Source organism: Centroberyx affinis, unplaced genomic scaffold (genome assembly GCF_046629955.1).
Source record: "Centroberyx affinis isolate AG114_WGS23_722 - 3 ecotype Tasmania unplaced genomic scaffold, CSIRO-AGI_Caff_v1 ptg002648l_1, whole genome shotgun sequence".
Taxonomy (NCBI): Eukaryota; Metazoa; Chordata; class Actinopteri; order Beryciformes; family Berycidae; genus Centroberyx; species Centroberyx affinis.
In genome coordinates, this window is record NW_027280840.1 from 25,924 (window position 1) to 35,000 (window position 9,077).

At 41.5% G+C, this 9,077-nt stretch overlaps 1 protein-coding gene across 6 annotated transcripts in view; it reads left to right on the plus strand.

Moving 5' to 3' along the window:
* Positions 1 to 7,250: 7,250 nt before the first annotated feature.
* rab3ip (RAB3A interacting protein (rabin3)) overlaps positions 7,251 to 9,077 on the plus strand; it is a 25,144-nt gene continuing 23,317 nt past the window's right edge. For all 6 annotated transcript variants that reach the window (XM_071535019.1, XM_071535020.1, XM_071535022.1 and 3 more), the window contains exon 1: positions 7,251 to 7,376. The gene's annotated coding sequence lies outside the window, so the exon portion shown is untranslated. The remainder of the gene's footprint in view (positions 7,377 to 9,077) is intronic.

Here is a 9,077-nt window from a genome sequence, read left to right on the forward strand (position 1 = left end):
GGATGTAGAAGGGGGTGCGTTGCCTAAAAAGTTTGGGAACCGCTGCTGTAGAGGATTTGTACTACAAAGTAGAGACAGAGAAGATATACAGTATGTACGTGTGTATATGTATATGTGTATGAGTGTGTAAATGAATGTAATTTATATTATAATAGACATATATGAAAAAATAACTTAGTTTGTGCTCTTCAACTGTTCATACATTTCTTCTTTTTGGCTGGACCGCAACAGCGCTAGAGCCCTACAAACACGAATGTCTGTCACTGACTGACTGACTGACTGACTGACTGACTGACTGAGTGATCAAGTTACACCATTGGTCGGCCGTGGCACGTGGCACATCATAGCGTCACAGAGCCAGAAATTTAAGTTTTGTTTTCTCCGCCCGTTTCTCCCACACAGTAAGCAGGCTGACCAATATCATGCATGTAAGCTGAAGCTAAAGTAGAATCTATACAGTTATATCATATCGCCGTTTATGTCGATGCATATGCGCGAGTTCAGTCCACCTGAAATCCTCTGTTCTGTCGGGGGAGAGAGAGACACAAACAAGCATGGAGGTTTCATCATGCCGAGGGGTTATTGCCGACCTTCTCAAAGTTTCCCGGGGCCACGGTTCCGGTCAGTGCCGCTAGCTGGGCGCCGACTTGTTCCCGGTGATCCAGCTGAGATTTCGGCGGGGGTCCCGACGACGATGCGTCACCGGGTGTCCGGCGAACAGCGTTTTCGGCACCGATGGGTACTAGAGCGCCTGGCGCTTGGATCGGGAGGCTCGATGCGGGCCGTGGGCGCAGTGGAGATGACAGCGGACAGTTAGTTACGCCATTGGTCGGCTGTGGCACGCGGCACATCCATACACGGTCCAGCCATATACTAGGTTTTGACCTAGTCTTGTTTGGTGAATCACTGTCTGATACAGTCGGCCTAGATACATCTCACACATTGTGTTTGTCCTCCATAGCAGCACAACAGTGTTGAAGCTTTTAGTGAATTTAGCATGTAGACAACTTTCTCACTGAGTGTGTTTACATGCCATTAATATTCCAGTATCATTCTGGATTATTATATTTAAGAGTTGTCACATGTAAATGTAATTTTCCTTTTAGAAAAGCCAGGATGAGCATATATTCTGACTTTTATCAACCTGAATACTCAATAGCTGGTTTATGCTAATATTAGCTAAGGAATGTAAACATCTTCTCCAGTTCACTGTTGGTTTTTAATGTCAGTGTAAGTTTAGTTTCCCTGGTAATATACACAATATTCTGTTGTTTCATGTATGTATGAATGTTCTTATCAGGATATGAATACACATATAAACAGTTTATCAGCAGTTTGACTAACGGTCATATGAGCATCATGAATACTTTGTGCATGTAAACACACGTAGGACCTACTGTGTTATACCGGTCACTTTCTTGTCAGTCCAGAAGGGGGCGCTGCTGATCTCTGATAATAAATGTTTCCTGAAACTGCCCTTTATAAGAGTACAATAGCACAATATTATCTCCTACAGATCATCTATATACTACCACATTTACCATTCTACTGCTGTATCAGCAGGAAATAGATTGCTGAACAGACTTCTCCTTTACTTTAAGAGCAGAAACAGAAAGCAGAGCAACAATATAAAAGTACAGAAAGCCAGCCGACCTGCACACATGCTGTAGTCAGCAGAATCCAGCAGGGGGCGTCCTCACTCCACACAAAAACCTCATCCAGAAGAGAACAGACAGCCTGCCGTTATCCCAAATGAGACTTTGACAAGGAGATTAACTCCAATCCAGAAAACTGAGCATGTTAACACTCTCACTGTCAGCACTCTACTGGACTAAAGACAGTTTGTTCAGGCTGGAATTTATTGTTTCAGCTTTTGATCCAAGGACGGTCAGTCAGTGATAGATAGATAGATAGATAGATAGATAGATAGATAGATAGTAAATCATCAAAATCACCGGTTAAAACCCAAGCAGCCAAAACCACGGGTGAATTTTGAAGCCAATAAGTGGCGGCAAGCTGCAATTCCTCTAACGCCCGCTAGAGGCTCCAAAAATACTCCAATGGACCACAACCCAAACCAAGAGGTTTTGGTCTCAGTAATTTCACTTTTTCCAGCTATGTCCATATGGCGATTTTCAAAATAATTGTGTCATTAACACACACACACACACACACACACACCTCCATCAAGTGAAAGGCATCATAGTTGCTTGTTGCCACATTACTTGTAAACTCAAAGCCTTTCTGTTGCAGTTATGAATTTACCCAATCTTTCCACTAGAGGGCAGTGCGCACCACTGCTTTATGTTTTTTTTAATCCTGTAACGCATATAAGGCAGCTCAGTCATGCTGTGTGTAACATTTGGAAATGTTGAGTTAACCTTCTAAGATTTTTTTTTAATAGTTGCTGTTACAAGGTTGGCCTGATGGTGGCGCTATGGATTGATCAATACTTACAAAAACAATACAGAATCAGCCCTACAGGCTTGAAGCTCTAGTGATAATAATAATAATTGTCTTGTTTTCCAAGGTGTGAACGTTTCCCAGCAGTCCCATGTTCAGTCAGACTCTGACCTCTAGTGACCGCTCTGCTGTACTGCAGCCTGACCAACAAACCTCTGAGGGGAATCATCAACCAGCGGGTCTTAAACTGGGGTCCGGGGATCCCCAGGGGTCCTTGAGGGAGTCAAGGGAGTCCCCAGTATAACAAGGAATAGTTTAGTTTCACTATAATCTAAATTCATTAGAAATTATCCCAATTAGAGAAAGTATGATTATTATTATTATGATTATTGCAATCCCAGGTTTCACCACTCTGATCTCCCCATGAACACTGCAGACATTTCTTATCGTCAACAAATCCTATGGAAATAACAAAATCAACAATGCATTTGCTCTTCTCCCGTTACTTTCCCACTTACCGTTTCCCTTTTTAGCCTTCAAACCGGAAGTCATTGGCTCTAATTGTAAGCTAAAAACCTTGAAATACAGCTCACAAAGACATAGTTTACATTTTAAAAATCGCTAACTGTTACTGGTAGTTATTACCAAATCAAATTTGTGATGATGAAATATGCTGCCAGAGCAGCAGCATGGCTCTGTGATGGGTTTTTAATAAAGTAAAAAAATCGGGTAAAATGGGTTTTAACAGGTGTGACGTGTAATTCCAATGAAAATCATTATAAAAATACAAAACTTGTCTTGTCTCATGAATCCAGGCCTTTATGAATCCACTGAACTCACACTGGGTAAAACAATGTACTGCTGTGTTTAATGAAATGCTGCCTCTGCTGGTTATAGCAGAAAATACACATTACATTTCTCCTGGCACAGATTTACAAGTAACTGCATGTGTCTGATTCATACGGAAGAGGATTAGGGCCACATGTGAAAAATGTATTTGAGTTCTGAGAATAAACTCAGAATTCTGACTTTAAACTCAGAACTCAAATACATTTTTCACATGTGGCCCTAATCCTCTTCCATATCTGTAGGATACACAGAATGAAGTAAAAAAAAAACTAAAAAAAACAAACAATAAAATAAAAACAGAATATTTGCTTGTAATTGTAATCAAGGAAAGGGTCCTAAACGATCTAGCCATTTTAATTTCTTACAATAATACAGAGCTATATATTGTTTTTGTTTTTTTAATGAATATTTTTCTAACATGCCACATGAGGCAGAAGTGTAGATATTAACTGAAGTTACTGTAGAGAAGTTTTATTTAACAACAGACTGAATGAGTTAAACTGCTGTTGTCCGTCTTCCCCACTAGGGGGCGGTAATGCTGCTGTAGAGGATCTGTACCGCACTGTGAGGCCGAGAGTGGAGACAGAAGAGAGAGAGCAGCGCTGAAGAAGAGAAATTAAAACTGAAGAATTTGTCTCATCTAAACAGTAAAAGTAACAGAGCTGCAGTTCACTGCTCTCATCAGCAGCTGGACTTCACTGGGAGACCAGGGAGGATCGCTGTCTGGCTTTATTTTACACATTCTCCGCTCACTTTCTCTCCTTGATCGATTGCCAGCAAAGCCGAGAGGTTAGCTGAGGTTCAGTTAGCTTTGATGGAAAAGATAAAAGCTTTCATGACACTGACTTTGGTTTTATTGATTTATGTGACTGTGAAAAATTAAAAAAACAATCAGAGAATATATTATGTTGTGTATGTGAGCTGACTATCCGTCCAGCAAGTCAACAGACAGAGTCCAGAATTGGTGGATAAATGAAGTTTATTGGCAATCTGCAATAATGAGGCAAAACATACAAGTGGAATGGTCTCTCTCTCTCTCTCTCTCTCTCTCTCTCTCTCTCTCTCTCTCTCTCTCTCTCAGTAAGTATTCACAGTGAAATGTAATGTATGCAAATGTAATAGTATTTAACTGGATCGTATAGTGCGTTTTGTATTTTTCCAATAAAATAAAATAACTAAATAAATGACACGCTTTGTTCAATGTGAAAAGAAAAACAAAATATATAGAATCTTTTTTTGAAACAGAAAAAAGCTACAGCATTAGAATAATCTACTATCATCCCTTTCATATACAGTATGAAGCTCATAAGAAGATTCAGCACTAACAAGTGAGTCTTTGGTTCCCTCTAGTGGCTGAAAACAGAACTGCATCACCACTTTGCAAACATGAGGCACAACATACAAGCGCAATGGTCTCTCTCTGTCTGTCTCTCTCTCTCTCTCTGCCTCTCTCTCTCTCTGTCTGTCTGTCTCTCTCTCTGTCTGTCTGTCTGTCTGTCTGTCTCTCTCTCTCTCTCTCTCTCTCTGTCTGTCTGTCTGTGTCTCTCTCTGCCTCTCTCTCTCTGTGTCTCTCTCTCTCTCTCTCTGTCTCTCTCTCTCTCTCTCTCTCTCTCTGTCTGTCTGTCTGTCTCTCTCTCTCTCTCTCTCTCTGTCTGTCTGTGTGTCTCTCTCTCTCTGTCTCTCTCTCTCTCTGTCTCTCTCTCTCTCTCTCTCTCTCTCTCTCTCTGTCTGTCTGTCTGTCTGTCTCTCTCTCTCTCTCTCTGTCTGTCTGTCTGTCTCTCTCTCTCTCTCTCTCTGTCTCTCTCTCTCTCTCTCTGTCTGTCTCTGTCTCTCTCTCTCTGTCTGTCTCTTTCTCTCTGTCTCTCTGTCTCTCTCTCTCTCTCTCTGTCTCTCTCTCTCTCTCTCTCTGTCTGTCTGTCTGTCTCTCTCTCTCTCTCTCTGTCTGTCTGTGTGTCTCTCTCTCTCTCTCTGTCTCTCTCTCTTTCTGTCTCTCTCTCTCTCTCTCTCTGTCTGTCTGTCTGTCTGTCTCTGTCTCTCTCTCTCTGTCTGTCTCTTTCTCTCTGTCTCTCTCTGTCTGTCTCTTTCTCTCTGTCTCTCTCTCTCTCTCTCTCTCTCTCTGTCTGTCTCTGTCTCTCTCTCTCTGTCTGTCTCTTTCTCTCTGTCTCTCTCTGTCTGTCTGTCTCTTTCTCTCTGTCTCTCTCTGTCTGTCTCTCTCTCTCTCTCTCTCTCTCTCTCTGTCTCTCTCTCTCTAAAAATAACCTCAAGTGTGTTTTACAACTTTAATGAGTGATTTATTTATCCAACACACACAACTTACCACAGCCAGAGAATATCCTCGTGATATCAGTCGCAGTGAAATTACACTTTACAGCCAGCAGATGTCGCTGTCCCCATCTCAACAGAATTTAACTCCACTGTATGAACACTGTTTCATGCACATGGAAAATAAACTAAATGCAGCAATGTGACGTTCTGCTTTCATATCTCGTGGCTGCAGTCATGTTTAAACTGTGAATTTATTCTTATTACATTTCTTTAGAGAATAAGAGAGACAGAACGAATTGGAAACACAGGATCTGGTCATTTGGATTAGAGTTGACCTGAGCAGTGATTCAGCAGGTTGACAGAACTGATGAAGAGGCTTTGGGCTTTTCCCTGTGGATGATAAGATACGCACAAAAAAAACAAAAAACAAACACAAAGCCTCCATCCACTCAAACAAGGAGAGAGAAACAAAACCAGATCAAACTGCCTGGTAGATTCTTCTTATTTGAAGCTGAACTGAAGTGAAAAGCACAAGCTAAACTGAACTGAGCAGCTTTGATATTTTGATTTTTTTAGAGTGCACTTCTCCTTTATTTTTTTTAATTGGGGTGAGGAATATTTTTTAAAGGGTCTTACTGAGTCATGTGGCCACAACTTTGTAATAATAAATAATAATAAATTGTTATTCCTTAATCATTTTGGCAAAATATTTTATATACAAATGGAAATATTGCAAAACACAACCTTGTTTAACAGCCTTTATAAAATACGAATGAGCAACATTTTCCAAATCTCTAGAATGGATGAAAAGCATGAATGCTCAAAAATTACACTTTGTTTTTACACAATATATGTCATTTAACTTATATATCATTTCTTCTTCTTTTTTTGTAAATGTATTCAATTAATGTATTTAATATTGTTATTATCTCTCTGATTCTTTTTTTGGATATTGTCTTATGACATATATGTACTGTACTCTGCGCTTATAGAAAGAACTGACATTGACAATTTGTTGTATTTTTGAAGAACAAACAAACAAACAAACAAACTTGCAGTATAAACACTTCACACTCCCGCTCCATTCTTTCTGTACCCCGTCTGCCCGGCAGGGGGCGCTGCGGGCCTTTACATTGTTTTCAGCGGACAATGGGAGTGAATGGGAGTGAAGTGGGAGTTGGCTCTCACGGCGCGTTCACGTGATCCTCGCCGGCCAAGTCATTAAGGCAACTATCTCCCCACAGCGGACCGATAATGTGTCTGTGGCTGTTAATATTGGATTCCTAGAGACCTGATCATGTTTACGGTATTTTATCTCATATGGATTCACTCTAATATTCCTATACAGACTGTAATATTTGTCCAAAATCCTTCTAAACTGTACAGGGACACTAATAGTTCTGTTGTTGTGAAGGACGTGATCATTTGGTGATAGTGTGATAGTGAATGAATTGTGATGACTGGCTTTACAGCCGTTGTTGTGGGAAACATACAAACAAGTGTTTTGTTTTTCCCCACTGTATATGAAACAGCATAAATATAAACAGTAATATGTGACACTGCTGTGATTCTTAACTGAGCTTCGTTTATAGTGTGGTTGTTATTTGTGGTTGTTATTGTTTATCTGACGACGATCACAGTTCAGCCTCCTGTTTACGTCCCGCTGCATCGCTGCCAGCGGGTTTAGGTTTACCAGTTTCCGAGCGGTGCCTGAACGCACCACTCCTCCTGTCTGTTGGAGTAAGCTGCTCCGGTCTGCGTCGCGCTCCGGTTCCGTCGGTGTTTTCGGTTTGCTTGTTGGTCGGTTCCGTTACCGGAGGAGGTCTGGCCCGCGCGCCCGCCGTCCACACCGAAGCCAGGTGAGTCGACACCGAACGCGTTATCATCACCGAGTTAGCAGAACTTGCCTAGCTCAAATGCTTACGCAAATATAACGTTAAAGTTAGTGCGTCCATTATCGGACAGCTAACGGTTACAACGTCCATTATCGGACGTCATCACCGTCTGTCGCGCTTCTTTCCTTTTCCCTGCAACATTTAGACGACCATCCCACACAGTCAGTTACTGCTCGGTATTAAACAGGTCTGCCGTTGTACCAGCCAGTGTTTGTAGCGATACACACACATGTCGCAGTACAAATTCAGTCTGATCTCTTACTATCCGCCTAAGCTAACGTTAGCGCTGGACGGTGCCTGTGCCTCCCGGCTCAGGAGCCTCATACCGGGGTTCGTGCTGCAGCTCAGACCCGCTGCCGGTCACCGAACGGAACAGTTCAGTTAGAAATGCAAAGTGATGTCGGAAAAGGCCAAAACAATGACAGGCGTTGTGCTTTGCTGTGTGTCCGATAATGGACCTATGGGTTCACGTTGGAGGCGCTGCATCGGTAACATTAATCCTCCAGCACACGAAAAATGAACAAAATGTTAACGTCACATCAGCGAACAGATCCGTGGCCGTGTACCAGATATTCTGACATTTTTAGGAACCGGTTTGTTTTCGGTTTTACTGACAAAACCAGCGGTTCCACCGGAAAACCCGAAACGTCGCCAGGTAAAAAACCTCCTGTCGTTACTGAGTTAGCTCAGCTCTGCTAGCTTCATGCTAATGCAAATGTAACGTCAACGTTAGCTGCGAAACCCGAGCCGGCCTGCTGGATGCGTCCATGCATCTTTAATGGCAGCAGAGTCACATAACATCCTGACAGATCTAACGTTAGCCGTCTGCCTCGTTTATAATAGCCAGCTAACGTTAGCATGCTAACCTGTTTGTTAACGTTAGTAATGCTAGGTGCCAGCTAATGCGGCTAGCCCACCCTGAACTGCCACTGCCCCCTTTAAACAGCAACAGCATCCATCAGTTGAACATGATATCAGCCTGGTCAGTCAGTCAGTCAGTTAATCAGTTAATCAGTCAGTCAGTCAGTTAATCAGTTAATCAGTCAGTCAGTCAGTTAATCAGTTAATCAATCAGTTAATCATTCAGTCAGTTAGTCAGTCAGTTAATCAGTTAATCAATCAGTTAATCATTCAGTCAGTTAATCAATCAGTCAGTCAGTCAGTTAATCAGTCAGTCAGTCAGTTAATCATTCAGTCAGTCAGTCAGTCAATCAGTCAGTTAATCAGTTAATCAATCAGTTAATCATTCAGTCAGTTAATCAGTCAGTCAGTTAATCAGTTAATCAATCAGTTAATCATTCAGTCAGTCAGTTAGTCAGTCAGTTAATCAGTCAGTCAGTCAGTTAATCAGTCAGTCAGTTAATCAGTCAGTCAATTAATCAGTTAATCATTCAGTCAGTTAATCAGTCAGTCATTCAGTCAGTTAATCAGTCAGTCAGTTAATCAGTCAGTCAATTAATCAGTCAGTTAATCAGTCAGTCAGTTAATCAGTTAATCAGTCAGTCAGTTAATCAGTCAGTCAGTTAATCAGTCAGTTAATCAGTCAGTCAGTTAATCAGTTAATCAATCAGTTAATCATTCAGTCAGTTAATCAGTCAGTCAATCAGTCAGTCAGTTAATCAGTCAGGTAATCAATCAGTCAGTTAATCAATCAGTCAGTCAGTT